Raw genomic sequence first — 20,576 nt, forward strand, 5'->3', positions numbered from 1 at the left:
TTCCTCAAATAATTTTGAGAAATAATTACTCAATCGCGAGAAATTATGTCTTATTTCTGAGGGTGCAAATGTTTTCTCAAATTTGAGAAAAAATGTATTCTTTCTTAAAATTGAGAAAGGAACATCTGAGCAAATGAGGCATATAACCCCCATTTTGAAAACACATTTCTCAAAAAAAAAAAAAAAAAATGAGAAATGTCTTTCTCTAAAGCGAGAAACGGTGCACAGAAACAGGTTATCAAATACGATAAGAAGAGGAAAGGGTATAAACAAAATATAAAAATGCAAAAAAGTCAAACAATTAGTACGTACAGAGTGTATAATAAATAAACATCTATAGTTATATTATTTAAAATATAACATATTTAAACCTTCATTTCAAGAAAATTACATTCCTTTATAACGAAATTTGTTTTACTGCAAATCGAAAAATTAAGCAGTTAAATTCTCTAAAAACTGCTAAGCAACGAACGTCCACATTTTCACTACTTCATTATCATTCATCTCTATCACTGTCTCCCTTAGACTCGGAGCACAATATTGGGACGTTAAATTTTAAAAAAAATGAAAGTTTTGAGTTTTATGTCCCACAGTTATGTCGATTGGGTAAAGGAGACGATGATGATGAGAATGAATGAGACAGTGGAATCAAGAAAGTGGGAAGAAACGGAAGTATCCCGAGAAAACCTACGCACACTGTGTTAATCCATCACAAAGCCCACTTGCCTCGAGCTGGGATCGAACTAAGAACCTCATGCACCAGAAGTGAACACTCTACCACTTAGCTATCGTGGTTCCTACGTTAAATTAAGAAGAAATGGGTATATTGCTATATGCAGTGTGCAGGAGATGCCAGGGATTTTCCCTCTGAGAAAAATTTCACGCTCCTGGAGAAGAAAATTTTCATCCCTGGTAGAGATAACTTTCCAAATTCTGTCTATATAGAGTGTGTACGTGTGTGACAACTGGATGCGTATATGGGTGAAATTCATCCCTCCCCCTGGGAAAAATGTTCCATGCAGATTCATTATACGAATCCACATATTTGTAAAATTTACAGAAGAAATTTGAAATAATATTTTAATGGACTAGTGCGTAAGTAATCAAAATATGGTGTACTCATATTTGTGAGATGCGTGAAATATATTAATGAAGGTCGAACCTGGTATGCACGTATTCGCCCATAAGATAAGTAGTGGTAGATTAATAGAGGGCAATATGACGTGCGACGAATGCAACAAGCAAATGACTTTAACAAAAAGATATCTTTGTATCGTGAAAGCAGTGGTTTTCCATAATCCTTGTTTACGAGTATACACACCACCGCTGACGAGCCTGCCCCTACGGACGCACCCGCGCCATAACATGCTGCGCACATGTCCTGACTCGGTTAGATAGCATTCGTGCTTTATAGTGGCCATCTAGCACAGGTTGTTTGGTGTTTTTGAACAAGACCTCTTAAAATGAATCTGCACTTGGCAATGCAAGTGCACACCTGAAAAATGATTGCTGAAGGTATAGAAAGTGAATGCGGAAAGAAGTATATATTTCATAAATTGTTGTATGGATTCGTATAATCAATCTGCACAAAATATTCAATTCGCAGAGTGACTATATGCCACAAATAACCTGCAAACGTATGACATTGAAAAGGGAAATAGGAGGAGCCAATCTATGCTAGGTGATCAGTACAAAGTACCTTTGCATTGCAATTCCATAATAATAAATTCCACTTTTTTCAACGCTGTTTCTAACTACACAGATGACTTACGTGTGTTCTTTGTTTCCATACATAAGCTATTTTGCACCTTATAACGAATGGAAAAGGGTGTAAAACATTGACATGCCTCCCCATTCTATTTATTACTACATAAGATCAAGTATATTTCCAGTAATCAATCCATTTATTATTTACCTGTGCTCCTACTGTAAACTCGGTTCAATTACTACAATAGTGTTCCACCATTAAACTACATGAACTTACATTACAATATTAATTTTAATACAACACAGGTAATAACTTCCATGAATCTTGTCTGTTCGAATCTATATGTTTATTTTCACATGTTGTTTACTTCCTCGATTCTCGTAATGGTATGGTGTATTCATACGCCATCTCAGCCGCATAACCTTATTGCGTACTCATATCTATTCGCACTCTGCTACAACTGAAATATTTTTTCTCGTTTCCTGTATAGTAATTAGGCCCTATCAATATTACTCCCTAGTAAAACATAGTAACATTACTTCGGTGAGATTATTTACGTTACTTTTCAATCATCTATGATATTGCAAATCATACACTATTCCATTCACATTTTTAAGAAATAAGAAAATCTAATAAACTGGAACCTGAAAATTTGCCTTGAGCTCACAAATGAAAACACGTTTGAAAATAATGAGACATTTTGTCTCAAATATGAGTAAAAACTACTTATTTTGTTTTGAACATGCATTTTTCTCATTTCTGAGCAAGGAAATTTTTAACAGTGTGGAGTGATCATCTCCACACTGTGGACAATTCTCTGTTTCAAGTCATGTACATTGTTAAATGATTATTGATAGACAATTTGTTTTAGAATTCCCACAAGAAAATATCACATAGTGTAAGATCTGGACTTCTTGGTGGCCATTCGGCACTTGATCAGATAGAAATAGGTCTTTCCCCAAATTTCTCTCTAATAGGAGAAAGTGGTGCGGTTCTCAAAGATATCTTGAAATCAGGAAGGGGAATTGAAGCCGCAAAATGGCCATGTATTTTCTAACTAAAATAACTGTTAATTTACAGCAAAATTCTTATAAATAATTAGAAAAAAACACCTTTCCACATTTTATATTGGAACTCCAATTAGACCAATTAAATTTTGAGTTCACGCTATTCATGAATATCGTGAAAGAGATCAACACATGAATATTATCCTATTACCGCTTCAACTTTTTTTTCTATGCAAACATTTTTCGACAATAATGACAAATTTCACCTTAATTATGAAAAATATTTAGCTTCTGCCAGTATATCCTTGATAAGGGCATTCATCACGAATTTCTATTATTTTATGAAAGGGGATTGTAACCTAATATCAGTCACTGGTACATGGGAATAGCATCAGAGCATTAATTCTGCCCGCCTTGCGATTAATTTCACGCTCACTGGCACTCCAAAAATAAAATTTGGAATTTTCATAAAGATCCACCTACTTATGCTTCACTCCCTCTGGCCCCCCTAAGACGGCGCGTTACCAAAATAATATTCCAGATTTTAAAAACTCGTACCTTCTTACTATGATACGGCTAAATTTCATATTACTTGAATAAAAAGTAGCTCCTTTCCATATGTTCCTAGTAAACAGATATATCGTGAATTTTTTGTGACTTTTGGAAGGGGGCTGTAACTCCATATCAATCACTGACACATACAAGAAGACTAGGAATACTAATTCTGTTATATTTGTGATTAATCTGATGCTCGCTGGCATTTCGAGAATAAAATTTGGGATTTTTATAAAGATCCACCATCTTATGCTACACCTCCTCTGCCCCCCTAAGGCGGTTCATTACCAAAATAACATTCCATATTAAGAAAAGTACATACCTCTTCACTACAATAACACCAAATTTCGTTTTATTTGTAAGGAAATAGTGTCTTCCCATCTGTCCCTGTTAAGGATATTTATGTTGAATTTTTGAGACTTTTGGAAGGGGACTGTAACCCCATATCAATCATTGACACAGACAAGAAGAATAGGACAAATAATTCTGAGATATTTGTGATTAATCTGACGCTCGTTGGCATTTCCAGAATAAAATTTTGGATTTTTATAAAGATGTACCATCTTATGTTTCGGCTCCTTTGCCCCCTTAAGGCGGCGCGTTTACGAAATAACATTCCTTATTAAAAATCACATAACTCTTCACTACAATATCAGCAAAATTTCATATTAATTGATAAAAAATAGTTTCCTCACATTTGTTCTTGCTATGGATATTTATGGTGAATTTTTAATGTGACTTTTGAAAGGGGGGCTTTTAGTCCCATATTAGTCACTGTTCAGGCGCAAGGAGATCGTAATATTAATTCTGCGACATTTGTGATTAATCTGACACACACAGGCATTTCCAGAATAAAATTTGTATTTTTTAAAATTAAAATCCACCATCTTATGCCCCCCCCCCCCCCGTGTCCGCCTAAGGCGATGTGTTACCAAAATAACATTCTAGATTTGAAAAATGCAAACCTTTTTTACTACAACAACAACAAATTTCACATTAATTGACAAAAAAAATATAGGTGTCTCAACAGTCTATATATATTTGCAAATACGTATACGTGTACGTATATAATCAGAAAAAGATGTATGTGGTAAATTTCATGTCAATAGAGCAGTAAATAAGAACAATAAAACGAAAATAAAACTTTCTTGTCTATTTAGCACATTTTGTTTTACTAATTCTGATATTCGTATTTATAATTCACTTCCTATGAAATTTACCTGCTTATATACATAGTATCAATATTAAAAGTACCCTGCAAAATCATTATCAAATTATATTCTTACAAGAAGGCAGTTATAGATATGCGACAACCATTTTGGACATGAGTGTACGTGTATGTTTTTATGTTTCAGCATAACTCTGGAAGACTCGAGCTATTTCCCAAACTTCCTACATTTATTACTTACAATCTAGAAAAAAAAATACTGTAGAGACAAAAACACCCCTAACATTCCTAGCTAGCGAGTGGGAAGGTATGAAATGTAAAAAGAATCAAAAAAGACCAACATTAGTGTCAAATTTATAATTTTCGAGGTCGATGAGCTGAATAGTGATACTCTTGATGCTATTTAAGTTCAAGTTCAACCCCATCGGCATAAGAAATGAGAAGATATGAGAGGTGGGAATGTTAAGGGGTAACATTACGGATTTTAGGGGTTACTTTGAAGGAGATTAAGGTAGGATTCTGGTATATGAATACATTTATTATATATATAAATTAATATCAGATACCTTTTGAACATGATTCATGCGTAGGAAATACAGAGAATATTAAGTCATTAACAAATTTGTATCAGCACTTGCGCACTCTGAGGCAAGAGGAAAGTGATACTGCTAAAAAAGACCCTTTTTTAATGAGTGGGTCGGTGTTCTACAGTGTTGCCAGCATACGAATGTAAAGTAGTACAATGTCCACATGGTTTGCATATCAAAGATGGTTATATTATAAGAATAGAAGAATATAAACAATTTTAATAGAAAACAAATTATACTATTATTATTTTTTATTCTTACACGGCAAAATGTCTGGAAGAGTTTTACATCACTAGCGAAGCAGCTACATGTTAATCAATGCTCGAAACCAAAGTTCAAATTCTGAACAGACTTAGTACCTAAATATTTGTGAATTGAACTACCCTAACAACTATAACCCTTTACACAGCTAACGAACGTATTTACACCCTTATTTCAGAAATCGCACAAACGGAACTAAGAATCAATGATAAAGTGGAAACTGGAAAATACTGTCGATAGTAGAGGCTGTACACAGTGTTGTCTTGTGAGATAATTTTTCGGTAGTTTACAGTAGTTAGAAAATTCTATTCTACAATTCTTTCAGCATTCTAAATAAGAAAAACTATAAATAATCAGTGAAAGTAACCATATAAATATTTACACATAACGAAAAGTACCAATTTATAAATAAATACTCCATTTCATTCATATATGAAATTACTTTTCATGTTCTTCTAAGCAATCAACTAATCAATGATCTTCTGAAGTTAAGATTTTTCATTTTTTTCCCTCTGCTGATACTATAGCTAATACACTGAGACTGTTTTGAGCTACGGTACTCCTTTAAACTCTTTCATATTGTTTAATATGGTAACACACCTTTCAGTTTCTGAAGTCAACTTTAGAATATTTGCGATGATTTTCACGAATTTTGTTGTATGCCATTCTCCTTCTACAGACTCACCATCAATTTCACAATATACAAAATGGAATCTCCATTAATGTCAAGACTGCAAACGTCTTCTACCTCGTATATTTGAAGAGCTCCTTCATTGCTAATCGGTTAGCGTAAGTGCCTTTGGCATAGGAGACCGGGACTCGATTCCCGGAGGGAGCTCATGTGGTTCGGATTCCACGTTAATCAGTATGTCCCGTCTCATATAGCCTCGCTGCTGAAAGGGAGTTAAACTTAAAATCAACTCAACTCGTATATTTGAATTGACATGTTTGCTCTTTAGTGAACTGTTAACAGTATACACGAAACATACAATGTATCAAATTATTATGATAGTTGCAGAGGCACCTTTAATTGGGAACGCTTTGTCCATGTACTTTTGCATTGTTATCTCAAGACACTTCATTACTATTCTGCCACCCTCCAAAGAAAAAAACCTTTCCGGTTACAGCTGAACGTACGTTACTGCAAATCTCAATACTCGTCTTTTTCTATTTTGCATGTATTAAAGATGAATGTTGAAAAAACAATCAAATCCAAAATTTCCTTCAGGTTCCCACAATACAGAAGGTAAGATTATAATATTGTAGCAATATTACCAAGTAAAACATGTTTTGATAAGCTATTTACTTTTCTTACAAGCATTTAGTTTATTTAGGTAGGAAAAAACGTAGGCTAAAGAACAATCAGAGATTTTTCATATTTAAAAAAGTCTCGAAAATAAATTTAAATTTAAATTTATTCTGGATTAACTTAAAAATCTCTGGGGAAGGGCTTTAAACCTCCCATTCCCTTGGTACTACCTCGGAAAGCCGTAATTTTGCTTGTTCCATTAGTTTATTTTCATTACAAGAAAATGAGAAAAAAAGAAATGTAGATAACTGATTGAAAGAATAAGGTACAGTATATAGTACTACTATAATCTTCTATATATTTTAAGTTGCAGTTCAATGTTTGATTTTGTTTAAAACACCAACTTACTGGAGATTAGTCAACAGTGCTGTCAACGCAGAAGTTCATTCTTTGATTCTGTTTAAAGCGTTACATACTGGAAATACAAATCTTGATTTGAACGTCAGAAGACCGCAGTTCCTCATCTCAGCTGCCCGCGTATCCCTTGCGTACTACACACAGAGCAGCCTATCACGCTCGCTACTCTGTTGTGAACTTGGTGTGATGATGGAACGCATATACGCAAGGGATAAAGCAAGCGAAGAATAAAAACGAAACGACAATGAGCAACAAACAGTCACGACACTTGGTGGTTCACGTGCTCTTGCGAACTGCACAAGGCGACGCCACTGGCTGTGCGACCAGAAAACAGGTAATGGTAAGAGAACAATGCTCAATGTTTCATATTATACATCAGGCAGACATATAAGCACGAGCGAAGGTAACAAAAGTGGACAGTGGTGATCGACATGTATTTAGTGATAAATACGGAAATGCCTTAAAATATTGGCTGTAAACTTTTGCCAAGAAATACTTTCCTCACATATCATAGAGTAATCGACACAATTGCACTAGAATGACTCTGAGTGGAGCATTCATTTAAAGGAGAGAATTGTGAGACAGTATATGATTGTTTTCATAGTTTTCTTCGTCGCTACCTAGAACGTTTTATTTAGATATCTGTTGATATTTTACAGGATGTGGTGTTTCATTTAGCTTGAGAGATTGTGCGAGAATGTTACGATGGTTGGGAAAATACATACATAAATAAAATGAATTTGCAGGATAAAGTTGGAAGAATCTTTAACGTCAATGAAATCGGTTTATCTCTTAATAACGAATAAACCTGTGTTTGGAGCGTTGTACATTGCTGGAGAATAACGTAACGTGGTCTCTACTAATGAAAAGGAAGGGGTAAACAATATGGAAGTATTTACCTGTTGCAACTAAAATGAAACGTTTCTCCCATTCTTTTTAATTTTCAAAGGGACACGATTCACATGTAAACTTTTTGATAGCTTACCAACAACCTCGCAAGTGGTCACGGCTGATTCTGAATACGTCAAGGAAACTGTATTCGTTGAGTGGTTTAACCCTTTCCGGATCCTGTCTTTTTGGGCTATTTTTTAGACTTTCAGTCAAGCAGCTACTGTATCGTCACTATTTATCCTAGGCTCATGGTTCATACCTCATTCTCTTCAGAATAGAGCTGGCTTTCAAATGGTACCACTTGCATGCTCATACCATATACCAGAAGCGGGAGAAAAAATGTCAAAGTGAAAATTTCGGAGGGGAAATTTTTTCTCGACTTTGGCCCCCTGGACCCCCCCTGTGTGAACGTAGCCATCTAAAAAAAATCTGAGAAATAGTACCTGGTATACTGAACGTGTGTGCCAAATTTCAAGTTTCTATCTTGAATAGTAAGGGAGGGAGAAATTTTATCAAAATTTCCCACAATGCCCCAAATTACCACAAAACACTATGATTTCAGGGAAAAGAATTCCTGAGACATCCCTAATTACCCTAGGGTCATGTGTCGCCCATATTCTCTTCTGAATAGAACTGCCTTTCAGGCGGTACCATTCACATGTCTCCATCATGTATCTAAGCGGGAAATTCCAAGAAAAAAAGGAATTTTTTGGTCTAAAAATCCCTTTATTCAACTTTTAGCCCCTCTGGACCCCCCTGTTTTAACGCAGAATCCTGAAAAAATCCGTTAAATACCACTCGGTGGACTGAATGTTTGTGCACAATTTCCAATCTTCTAGGTGCAAAAATAGACCCGCCAGAAAAAATCAGAAATTTCCCCATGTTACCCTATACAGAAGTATATTTTGAAAAAAAATCACTGAGACGTCCCTAATTACCCTAGAATAATAATTCGACCGTCATTCTCTCCAGAATGGAACTGCCTTTCAGACGCTATGACTCACGTGTCTCCATCATGTATGTGAGGCGGGAAAATCCTGAAAAACGGAATTTTTTGGTGTAAAAATACCTTTTTTCAGTTTCTTCCCCCTCTGGACCCCCTCTGTTTTAATGCAGAGATCTGAAAGAAATCTGATAAATACTACTAGGTAGGCTGAATGTTTGTGCACAATTTCAATCTTCTAGGTGCAAAAGTAAGCCCGCCAAAAAAAATATACCCACCATGTCCCATTTTTCCCTATATAGAAGTATATTTTTCGAAAAATCCCTGAGACGTCCCTAATTACCCTAGGACAATGATTCGACCGTCATTCTCTTCAGAATGGAACTGCCTTTTAGACGGTATGACTCAAGTGTCCCCATCATGTATGTGAGGCGGGAAAATGACGAAAAACGGGATTTTGGTGGTAAAAATATTCCTTTTTCACCCCTTTGCCCCTCTGGTTCCCCCCTGTTTTAACACTGACATCGGAACAAAAAAATCTGGTAAATACTACTCAGTAGAGTGAATGTTTGTGCAAAATTTCAATCTTCTACGTGGAAAATTAAGCCCGCCAAAAAATATTGAACATACGCTTAGAAAATGAGAAAAGAAATTTTTGGCTTATGACGTCATCACCTCCTATGTCTGGACGCAGGACGATCTGAAACCATACGTAATGTCTTCTACAAGGCCTCTGGACTTGGAAAACAAAAAAACCGGACGAAAAAGCTCAAATAGAAGAGAAATAACGCAATGTACCATGAAAAATGCGTATGGTACAAATTGTACCATAGGATCCCGAAGGGGTTAAGCAAATCTGGAACCACAAGAACTCTGCCAATCATGGGTAAACACTGCGTGCAGGTCGCAGAACATTGGATGTAATTGAGTACGGCATTCAACATAACATTCCTACGCTTTCCAAATCATGCATTGCAGTGTGTAGACAAGTCCTTTTTTCTAGCTCTAAGAATATTCTTCAGGTAAGTTTGCAATGAGTGAATCTTTCAACATTCGAGCAGAACAATAACGAAAGCACATTTTTGCTTCCTATTCAGACAAGCATGGGGGAAAATTGCCGCAATAGCTAATGGTGTAGTTAACTTCAGAGCTACTGAAATTCACCCAATAAACAGATTGGCCATATGTGAGACGATAAATATTGTTTTCAGTTATTTTCCTTATACAAGTGGGCATGCAGAGCAATCTAGTGCTGAGTAGAAATGTTAGGATGAGAGATGAATGGAATTCAGCAGGTCCTCCTTCGCCATGCCAAAAGACACTCTTAATGGGTAATTTGAGACAATCTAGGCAGAGACCAGAACTATTAAATTCTCCTAATCAAGTTGCGAGATCGAGACCAAGTCAAGGTAAGCGTTTTTACTGGAATTTCCTGTCAAAGATGTTTCGGAAGTAAAAAACATATGAAGGTTTTGTGGAATGACATTCCTCCCAGTCCCACGACAAGGGAATTTCACTACTGAATACAGTATGAAATTCGTTAAGTATCAAGAATACTGTGAAGGTGTTCAGAGAAGTTGCAATTTGTATGCAGAAAATAATGATTTATGAATAAGAGTTCAATTATGCTTGGAAGATTTTAATTTATCCAAAAGTTACATATTTTGTAAAGAAGATTTGTTACCAAATGCACACTAACAGGACATCACAAATTTGTGGCTACAATTATGTACATCTAACATAATATTAATGTTATATTTTAACTTATTTTTAGCACAGTTGATCAGATTCTAAATTGTAAGTGAACCATATGAAATATGTGATAAAATAGAGTTGATCTCTGACCAACTGTTCTACCCACCTCACCGTCACTCGGAGCAAAGCATGTCATTTACTATGCTTGAGATATTTTCTTTTATAATTTAGTGTATTACATATGCATACTGATATAATATATATATATATATATATATATATATATATATATATCTTGTATTCAAAGCATCAAAATTCTTGAAGTTACCACAAAGTTTCAAATACATACATGAATAAAACTCTAAACTGCAGATTTCTTAAAACCGATCTAGTACACCCCCAATGACTATTTTCAATAACGACAAAACTAATCGTCAATAATTCTCGAGCTCATAGGACATTTTAATTGTTAGCCTACTATGAACTCCTCGTTTTTCTAATTTCTAAGTTCTTGATTTACATTTCTTTGTTCCAGATAAGTACCGGACTATATTTGTAAGATGTCATCATACCAGGAGTTAGTTTTCTTTTTATTGTCAATACAAACTTACAAAGATCTCCAAGGAAAACCTGTTTGCTGTAAGTGTTGAGTGCGAACCTCATCGACAATAGCTCTATCTCTGTACTAAGCCAAGAGGAATGAAACCAAAAGGTATTATTTATGTTAATTTCTTCTATTATTCAGTGTGTAAATTTAATAGATTAATATACACAAAAACCTTGGCAGTGTGTTGCCAAGTGTGTATGTGTATAAATTTACATTCCTAAAATTGTAAAACAAAATACGTGTTTCAATGTAAATTTTTTACACTGCAATGTATATTTTCACAATGAATCATATAAAAATACATCGTATAATGTAAAATATCTTACTCTCACACATGTTTTCTTGTTTACAACTTCAAGAGTGTAAAATTAAAAAAGAGGCTTGACAAACCTATTTGCCATCGTTTCAGTTTATATTTTAAATACATGCATATTTGTAAGCAAACACCTATGTAAGTGAATTAACTAAATGGTGTAATAACTAAATACATAATCTGTGTGGTATTATTATACGTTCCATCGACTAACGGGCTTGATACAGGATTCACCCAAAAAGGGCACATGTTAGAATAGCGCTAGGAAGAAGAAGTCCCATGCGACATAATGGTGGAAATATGAACAACAATTCCAATGGCGTTTCTGTGGAATCGATATCTCGAAACTTTCCGAGAGCTATAAGACAAACTGTGGCGGGCCGGCGGTATGCGTTTGCTTAGACCGGCACCCACACAAGAGAGTTTTGTAATTTACCAAAATACTTCTAATTAGTCAACCAAAGTTTCTGCAAAACACCAACTATAACTCGAGCGGCAAAGTTATACTGGAAACAGGAACTCAGCTAACAAAATAGTCTGAAGAATCTTAGTATTACACGGTAGCGTTGGCCTGGGCCAAGACTTAACTTCTAGTGGAAACAATGGAATCGTTATCCTGATTAAGGTTTGATAACCAAACAATCCTTTGGGATATCTCTTGAAACAAAACTCGACAAATATGTTCCTTGCAGTAAGCCTGCAGTTTATTGGCTCTAAGCAAATTACAAGAAACAGAGCCGGGGCGATAGTGTAAGTACTGTGTATATATATATAAGAGTTTAACTTACGTGGCGGTGTTCCAAAGATAGTTCTCACTTATAAAAATAAACTCAGTAAATAACTTCACTGATTAAAAGGAGCTTAACTGTTACAAATAAAACAAAGCTGCACTAGACTGGGAGGGCACGAATCAGTCCTAGTGGGTAGGTAGGTAAGGGGTATACTATTTGATCTACCGATCTGCAGAACAGACATCAAATAGGGTAGGCTACCAGAGGTTAGGAACAGGTTACCGTTTGATCTACCGGTCTGCGAACAGACATCAAACAGGGTAGGTGTAAAGGTTACCGTTTGATCTACCGGTCTGCTAAGCAGACATCAAACAAAGTTGGTTACCAAAAGGAATTAAGGTTACCGTTTGATCTACCGGTCTGCGAACAGACATCAAACAAGGAAGGTGTAAGGGTTTACCGTTTGATCTACCGGTCTGCGAACAGACATCAAACAGGGTGTAACTATTTGATTACCCGTGTGTTTAGCCAGCTAAGCAATAAACTTAGAGTCTGTCAAAACACACATCAAATAGGGGTGCGACAGAACTTTAGCCGTCAACTTCCTAAGCTTGCCAGCAGTTTCTGGAGCGAGTCCGGGCTGTAGCGAAACTTGCGGAAGTAGATTGCCAAGTTCGGAAGGAGGTAACTTTAGCCGTCAGTTTCCTAAGCAGACCAGCAATTATGGGAGAACCCTGGCTGAACCGTCTTGCTTTCAGAAACAGATTGCCAAGTTACCGTGAGGATTAGGTAGGGTAGTACTTTGACCGTCAGTTTCCTAAGCCGACCAGCAATTATGGGAGAACCCTGGCTGAGCCATCGAGTTTTCAGAAACAGATTGCCAAGTACTGGGTAAACCAAGAGAGTGAGATAGGTAACCAAGAGAGTGAGTAGGCAGGCCTCCGTGGAGGCAGAGAGGTTGGAAGGCAGAGGGTTGGACAACTAGAGACTTCTTCGTGATAAGTTCCTGAACTGAGACGTACCTAACGAATTGCGTACTCCTCGTAGGCCGCACGTCTCTGAGGGGTTCAGGAGAGGGACGTTGTCCGATGAGAGAGCCCAAAACACGCGTTTTTAAGGGCCTCGATCGGGGGTGCAACCGGCACCAATTTACGGTCTGGATGCAAAATAGTAACGTGTGCAAACGTTGCACCAAGACCGTGAGGTCAGAGGTTGAGCATGCGTGGAGATCTAAAAAGTACCTAGGCCGGAGCCCGAGGGGGACCAGTATCCTGAAAAGAAAGATTATTGGCTTTGCACACGGTTTCGGGTGCATAGGAGCTCGGAAGAGTTCCACTCTGAGGGGCGGAGATACTAGCTATTGAAACAAACCATGCCATTAACATCTAGATTGGCTAGAACAAGGTGCCTTGGGCGGAACCAGGCAAAAGATAAGATTTTGTGTGTGCGCATGTGTGTGCGTGTGATGTGTAGTCCTTGGGTTTAGGTGTGTGAGCCCCTTTCTCTGGAAGAATGATTTTACATCTAGATTTACAGTGAATTGTACAAACAATATCTTAAACTATAAAACATATACTAAACATAAAAGATTTCAAGTAATAAACTTGAAAGGTTTTATACATAATGAACTCAAGACCCTTCGACAGTTTATCTACTTGTTTTCTACCAAAGACCTACATATATATTTAATGTTTCGAAGAACGAAAAAGAATCTTCTTTTAGAAGCAGAAAATGACATTTAAAAGATACACAAAACTATATGGGTTTTCTTAACAATATTCTACCACTAATAATAATAATAATCTAACTTGTTAAAAGACTACATAAATATAGAAAAAGAACCAGGCTTCTTTATAGAACCAAAAGGGGAGAATGTTTATCTTAACTTATCTTGCACTACAGGTCAGAAAGGGGGAACTCGTGTGCGAGACTTGAAGGCAGACAGGATGTCTGGCTTCCTGCTAGGAAAATTAACAGCAAAACTTCCCAACAGAATTCGGAGTTTAAATGAAGTGAATGAGACGCCAATTCTGTTGCAATAAACATGCAAAGAAAAGAGAAAGAAAAAAATGAGGGAGCAGATATAGAATGATATTTGCGGACGCTACAAAACTGTCTTAGGGATCCAACCCTCCCTGTGAACGGGAAAGATAGAGTCCTGTACGTGGAATACGAAAATCGAAGCCACGTCAAATATTCCATAGGAATAAAGAGTCAAACCGCTTAGCGAACAATTCGAGCCCAGTACCACAGTTTGGCTACAATGTAAATATTGATAAAGTGGATACGATGAATTAAATGAAGGCGACGGAAACGCTGGAAAAACAAAAGCTGGCGAATTTGTAATAACAACGGGAATCAAATCTCCTCAAAAGTGGAGTCGGTTGCGACGTAAACGGGATACCTAGGATATTGAGCGAAGTGACGTGAGGTGCACACGGCACCCCAGGCTTGTTAGCAGGTAAATGAAAATCATTGAACTGTAATAGGTTAGTTTTCTGGATATTATACTGTAATCCGGAGCAAAGTGCGAAAGGCTGCAACACTGCAAAAACCCACGCCATAAGAACAATATCCACTCCGGTGATGGTGACGTCATCCGCGTACCCAAATATATTTTGACTCAAGAAACGGGAGGGTCCAGGGTGGCCAACTGTCTAAGTAAAGGATCTAATGCGAATGCAAAAAGTGTCGCCGACAGATAACATCCTTGCCTTAATCCACGTTTCAGCTTAATAAGAGGGGAAAGATGTCTTTTAATCTGGATGCAGAAATTGGCCGTGGTATATAAATTGTTAATAACTGTGCAGAAGGCTAAAGGAAACCTCCAGGCTTCCAGTACCCGCAACAAAAAACAGTGATCTAAACTGTCATAGGCTTTTTCTAAACTACAGCTAATACACCCGCGGGCACCTGCCGAAAATGAAACTAAAAAGAAATATCGCGCTAAGAGCGAAGAATATTTGAAAGGTTATGCGTAGCATGGAGTGCTGCCACATAAGGACTAATGTAGTGACGGATGATTGGTCGAAGTCGGACTGTGAGCACTTTGGTGAACAATTTAAGATCGACGGGCAATAAAGAAATAGGTCGATAGTCCTGAACATAATGAGCGGAGCGGGATTTCGGAATGAGGACTATGAGGGCGGTATTACGACCCACTGCTTTGCCTCGTAACAAAGCATTAAATAAAGCGGTAAGAGAGGGACTGAGGTGAGACCAATTATGTTTATAAAACTGGATATTTTTATTCCGTTTCTCCGGGGGTACTGCGGCCCTTTGTTCGCCTAAGGACTTCGTAAATTTCTTCCTAACTAATGGGATTGATCAAAGTCTGACACTCATCATCCGTGAGATGGTGAGATAACGTGGACAAAAAGTCCGGGTCATATGTGTAGTCTATGGGACGAGCACGTGCAAAGTCTGTATATTAGCGCGTGAACTCTTGTAAAATGTGCGAACAATTAGTAGTGGTAGTGTCATCTTCCAGAATGAGAGCGTGAATGGCGGTGGAATGCCGTTGTTGCAAAATCCAATCAACATGATAAATAGTTATAGTCTCCGCCGGAAAACTATGATAAAAGTCTTCCGACAAATACGCACTGATTGAAGTATGGGAGTAAATCGTTTTCAATCGGTGTTTGATACCGTTAATGCAAGCCAGGTTTTCCAGAGAAGTCGGAGCATTCCAAAATTCGCAGAAAGCTTGATATAAAAATTCTTGTAAATGGTGGTCGTCTTCCTTGATGATCCGCCCTTGCCATTGAAAATACTGTAATTTAGGTTTACAATATAAATTACACCAGGAAATCACAGAGGGATAGTACCGCTGCATGTTACACTAATAAGGTAATCGACGCGAGAATTCCGCTACAACCTGCGGGTGAGACAGGGTTTCAGTATTAATCTTCCAATAGGAAGGACCCCGAGCCGGTGGTAGAAAGAAAGTCATTTTAAAAGCTACTTCAATTGCGGCATGATCTGACAGCGCCACTGGAATTGTATATTGTTGTTTCACCACAGTGCATAAACTCTCTGAAATGTATGCCCTGTCGTTCTACTCTTCGTCGTAGTAGTGCAGTGTGTGAATGCATGCTTTGAATTTGACACAACTAAAGCGTCTTTTAATTTTAGGACACGAATAAGCTCCGACAAAGTAGGACAAGGCGTGGTAGGCGTCAGAGAATCTCGGGGATCAACAATTGCATTGAAATCCCCGGTAATTATAAAATGAGGAATTCCCGTAGGAAGTAAGGAAGGAATGGTAGTTGCATAAAACTCATTCCTCTCTTTTGTACGTAAAAAACCAGAATGCCCATACAATGCTATGAAACATATGAACAGATTATAACAACGTATAGCCCTTTCTTCAGATGCTAACACAACATGATCATAACTGACACCCTTTGGTACCAAAATCGCGACTCCAGTCTCTTGATCGCGGTTAATAATAGCTTGGTAATCTGTAAGAAACTCCAATGATGTAAGGAGAGAACTGACATCTGATGTAGAAAGCAAACATATGGTCGGCGGCTTTAGAGAAACTGTTTTAGAAGGGCCTTATTATGATCGGAACTGATTCTATGAATATTGAGTGATACTATCTTAAACGAGTTTACTGTTAACATTATAAAATCACCAAAAAGAAAACAAAAACAAAAAGAAAGTACCTTCAAAGGTGAAAGGGATTCTTTCCCATGAACACAAGTAAAGTGACGCATTTTGACTCATATAATATGCACTGTGTGAACTCTACTTTCCAAACACAAAAACAAACTTTGCCAGATACATCATAACATACAATGTGGACGACACCCTGGAAAGCAGGTGTAAAAGTCAATAGCGAAGAGTAAACACACCACGCTCATTGCAGTTCTGCGTCTGATATAGCCCGATGTTGTGATCACAATTCGCGTGTCTCAGCTTGGTCTATCCCTCAGGGTCACACTGTTCCTTCTTTCTTGTAGATTCGAGTGACTTTTTTGTTGGGAAGAAAATCATCTTGCACAGAAGTAACAGTATGTGACTGTGAAAATAATTATAATCCAAAGAAGTATGATCCAAACTACCAAGTTAGGCATAAGAGATTCCTTACTACGAGCAAACACACACACAGTGATTACATATGAGATATCTATTGCACGCCAATTCATTACTCGACATAATTGATTCCATTACCAATTGAGTTCTAAGTAAGCCTACAAATAACTTTTTGCATAATTCAAGATTCCGTCCTAAAAGAACGTATAAGAGATTCCTAGCCTTCAATATACATCTTGATGAAGATTCTACTAACTACATTATTTACACAGAATGTATCCTAATAACTAACATTCAATATTGAGGTATGAGTAATTATTCGGTAACACATTGATTTCGTCCCATCACTCTCACTCCTCTCTCACACAGTGGAATGGACATTACTGTGAACAACTGATTATACACAATATAATTTGATGAGGTGAAATCAAATTGCAACTACTACAACTAGGATATGGAAAATAATGACATCGAGTTTCCCATTGAAGTGCGTAAGACATTGTTTCAACACTGTAGAATGTGAAAACCGACTTTTTTGTGAGTCAACCGCTTTCTTAGGAGCAGTTTCATTCCCATCAGAAGATGAGTGGGCCTCAGAAGGTAACGCGTTCTCTGTGCCATGAGTATCAATTTACTTATAGGTCTATTTGCAGATGGATATCAGGGTTTTATTTGTTTATTACATTTTTATTTACGCATACAAAAGCAGGTTTTAGCATGGTGTGTAATGTAAATGATGACGTGAAATGCAGGTTACAGAACACAAGGCTATTGAATGTTAGTTGTGACGAAGGTGTTAATCTTCCGCTCACGAGCTACTCAGAGTGGGTTTAGACACTTGGAGCCCTGTTACTAAACGGTAAAGTGGTGCATTGATGAAGTTATATGCTATAGATGAAGGGACGGTGACTATAAATGTGATGACTTGATTTATAGAGAAGAAGTCTGATCACGTTCGTGGTTAGCAAGAGGATGCTCTATTGGTGAATAAGCATAACGTGGTAAAGCTGGTGTCAAGTTTTAGAGCTCTTGAAAAATCAGATGAACTTTTGATATGTGGCATTGAATTAGCAAGAGCGGATCCTGAACAGACGATGTATTACTGTTAGTATTGTTGTACGACGCAAATCTTTGAGTCGGAGAGCGTGGCATGAATGAATAAGCAAAGTGTAAGACATGACGTACCAGGATCTGTAGATTGTCATAAACCTTTGTGGAACTGATAACCAGCCGACGCGTTCATATTTAATAGTAGGATGAACAAAAACTTTATATGCATGAACAATGAGTTTGGTGTTTAGATCCCAATTAGTGTCCAATTAGTTTTCTTGAACTTTAATTTCATTCTCATCTGAAGAGGGACGGGGCGCAGAAGATAACGCCTTATATTTGGCCATGGGTAGTCATTCATTTGTAGTTTCATTTGGAGATGGATAATATGATTTATTTATTGATTGAAGTGTTTTCTTAAGCTTAATTAGTGTAATTGTCAAAAAGCTATGGTAAGTGAAATCCTCTTTCAATATTTCGAAGATAACAGGTGACAACCCATTTTAGTGAGTCTTGCAATACGTCAGCATTGACGTTCAAGACCTGTTGTGCGAGTGATTGATGACGTAAAGCCACTGGCTGCCTCACGACTACTCAAGCGTTGGTCGGGGTATTCTCTCTCAGAACAGCTAAGAGTGTAGTCAATAAAAAATTGAATGTAGTAAGAATGTAAAACCATTGGAGGATTTTCCATAAAATGGAAACCCTTTATAAGTCAATTTTTCATTGAGGTTACTTTGGCTGTAGAAGACAGAAATAAGGCAAATGAATGAAGGTGCTTATTTTCTGAAACAGGTTAAAATGAGTGAAACGTGTCCGTAAGTAACTCTGTGAATTTTGGCACAGGTCTATTTAACTGTCATTGGGAATTCGGCCGAATTACTATCAAAAATAGCATATAGTACCAAACATTAGCCAAAGGGAAAGTATTGGGAACGCACCAAGTAAAAGTTTTATGGCAAAGAAGTTTTTCGTCCTTTAGATGTGAAGTAGTTATTAGAGGAGGTATTAGAGGAGGATTAAAACAAAGAACAGAAGTTTTATATAATTTGTAGGAACATTGTAAGAGTCTGGAAGCATAGTGAATAAGTATATTCGCAAAAACACGTACCGGTAATCTTTAAATAGGAGATCCAGTTTTGATAAAACAGATGTTAAAACTATTTGCTGAAAAACATCTTTGTCCAGACATTGCTCCATTTTGTGGTGAACTTTTATGTGTATTAAGTAAACCTACGCAAAATACTGTGTGTCTTGAGAATATTGAAAATCCCCAAGTAAGAATAAAAGGACATGTTAAATTTTGTAAGAAGTATTTTCCTGCTAGAGAAGATAGATTCGTTGTGAATAAATAAAATGAAAATTTTTAAAGAAGATTCTAGGTTATTGGAAACGTTTGATGTATTTGAAATGTTTGTTGGACATATTGGTGTTTGTGTTTTATGTTTCATCCTATTCTATTCATTCTATTAGCATTGAAGATAAAAACAAACGCCATTACACTTTATTTTCCATTCTATAACCTATTGCAAAATAGGTTGATTTTCTTCGTTAATTTTCGTTATGGCCTGTTTACGGTAACTTTTTAACGTTTTGATGAGTCAATCAGATCAACAGTCAGTTTTTATCATTTATTGATTAATAGTTTATTATTCAATTGTAGAGGGTTCGATTAAAACTATTAACAAAAGAAAAATATAGTATCTTCAATGGACTTCTACAAGTTTTATTTTCGAAGGTAAAATAATAGTCTTTATCTAACAGAAGAAAAACATAAACTTTGTGTCAGAATTTTCAGTCTAATGAATGGAGGCGATACTTTCATCCCGTGAAATACCAATGCTCCTGGTAGAGTGCAGTTTAATATACATCCGGTTTGCTGCAACATGATTTTGTAACTGTTTGTTACAATATTTTCATTGCAGATTTATCATACATCGTTAAAGTGAAGATTGTTACATTCGAGACGTAATATGCAAAGAGTTACTTATCTGCTAGCGATGTGTAAGAGATTCATAGAAGCCGAAAACGGAAAATATACAAATCAATGGAAGGATGGTAGAAGCATGATGCATGAAGCTAGGATGCAGAAGAAGCATAAAAACTAGAAAAGGGAAGAATGAATTTTATTAGAGGTAACTAAGAAACAAGAATTATGTCCAAATGACACTATTAAACTATTGCATCAAACAGTAAATGGTCAGGTATAAAAAATTATCTTTTTCGCATCTCAACTTTTACAGTTACATATGTTATATAGTATTGGGTACTGTGAATGTATTATGTGTAGTTATGATAACGGTTGGTAATATGCAGAAGAAAAAATAATGTTCCACCTTATAAGCATGTAGGCA

At 36.8% G+C, this 20,576-nt stretch overlaps 1 long non-coding RNA gene across 1 annotated transcript in view; it reads left to right on the plus strand.

The window, feature by feature from the left end:
- The window catches only part of LOC145668017 (uncharacterized), a 52,282-nt gene that overhangs the window by 13,960 nt on the left and 17,746 nt on the right, over nucleotides 1–20,576 (plus strand). The window contains exons 2-3 of the long non-coding RNA XR_014127943.1: nucleotides 11,017–11,193; nucleotides 20,148–20,357. This is a non-coding gene — a long non-coding RNA (uncharacterized LOC145668017). The remainder of the gene's footprint in view (nucleotides 1–11,016; nucleotides 11,194–20,147; nucleotides 20,358–20,576) is intronic.

Source organism: Thermobia domestica, chromosome 1 (genome assembly GCF_964235325.1).
Source record: "Thermobia domestica chromosome 1, izTheDome1.hap1.1, whole genome shotgun sequence".
NCBI classification, from domain to species: domain Eukaryota; kingdom Metazoa; phylum Arthropoda; class Insecta; order Zygentoma; family Lepismatidae; genus Thermobia; species Thermobia domestica.